Consider the following 1,697-nt stretch of genomic DNA (forward strand, 5'->3'; position numbering starts at 1 on the left):
GTTATACACCATACATTTGTATTAAATGCCCTCATTTTAAATTCTAAGATTCTCCAGCCTTTCACCAAGATGATATACCACAGGCTGGGAGGCTTAAACAACTGAAATGTATTCTTCCACAATTCTGGGTGCTGGATGTTTAAAATCTGGTTGCATCAGATCTTTTTTTCTGTTTTCACCTTGCTACATCCTCATATGGACATTCCTCTTTGTGTGCAAGGAGAAAGCAAATTTTTCTGCTCTATCTTTCCCACTCCACTTCTTTCTTTCTTGTATTATAAGAATAGAACAAGGGTTATGTAGGAGAGAGGGTGGGATCCAGAGAGAGATGAGAGGTAAGAACAGGAAAGGATAGTGAGAGAGAGAATAAAAACAAATACCACATCATCTCTTACCCATGGAAACATGATATAAATCTATGTCTCACATATATATTTCATATATATAATATATATTTGTGTGTGTGTGTGAGTGTGTGTGTGTGTGTGAAAACAGCAGTACAACTATCTTTGGGGAGGAAGAGGACTATGGAAAAAAGAGAGCCAAGAGAGGGCATGGGGGTTAAGTATGTGTGTGTGTATTTTCATGTATATATGAAAATGTCCTGATGAAACCCATTCTGTATGCTAAATAAAATTAATTTAAAAGGCTTAATAGCATAAATAAAAATGACATCCAAAAGTACTAGTTTTACTAGATTAAGTGCTACTTTTAATTATATTTTAAAGGTTTTATCTCCAAATATGATCACATGGAGCATAGGAATTCAACATACAGATTTGGGAGTTAGCTTTTGGTGGTCAAAATGTAGTCCATAATGGAAATCAGTTTTCCTAACTGTGTGGACTAATTTTGCCTATATCTGAAAAAGAACCTATTTTTTTATCACTTTAGGTGATATTAAATTTTAAGTTGTGATAGAGCTCAGAAATCTGAAAACTTAGTATACTTGATGCTAATTCATAAGTAGGCTTGAGTATGTTGATTTTAGGATCTTCTTGCACTATATTATACATCAGAAAAAAAAGTACAACAGGTTAAGTCAATTATTGACATAACTGTAGTGCTGCAGGTTTTATGTGCCTTGGTATAAAACTGCAATAAAGTGGCACAATGTGTGTGTGTGATAGCAAAGAAAGAAACTTACTTTGAAAGATCTAGAAATTGAAGACATCTTAAAATTCCAGGCTGAGAAGCAAATAAGCTTGTGTTGTGAGCTGTAAGAATTGAGCAAACGGGGACACCTCATGAAAATACCGAGGAGGCAGAAATGTCCATTAAGCCTAAAGACAGACAGCTTCAGAAGGGCTTACTGAGCAAACATCCATCCCCAAGAGATGCCCTAATTTCGGGGAGTACTGCCCAGTTCCAGGAAATGTCCCTAGGAGGGAGTGGATCTCCCCCCACCCCTTCTACATGCCTAAGGTATCTCCTCACCTGAGGTACAAAGGTCAATGGAAACAAAGAATAATGAGCTCCACCAATGTCCATAGTAGGAGCCTCTGCCTCCCAAGTGCTGGGATTAAAGGCGTGTGCCACCACTGCCTGGCTAAAAACTTTATTTTTGACAATACTATATAAAGGGACTTAGAGTATGCCATTGGAGGTTGCCCCAGGAGTATACTGGGAAGGTATAAAAAGTGTGTGCTTGCTGGGCGGTGGTGGCGCACGCCTTTAATCCCAGCACTTGGGAGGCA

This window comes from Mastomys coucha, unplaced genomic scaffold, assembly GCF_008632895.1.
Source record: "Mastomys coucha isolate ucsf_1 unplaced genomic scaffold, UCSF_Mcou_1 pScaffold22, whole genome shotgun sequence".
NCBI lineage: Eukaryota > Metazoa > Chordata > Mammalia > Rodentia > Muridae > Mastomys > Mastomys coucha.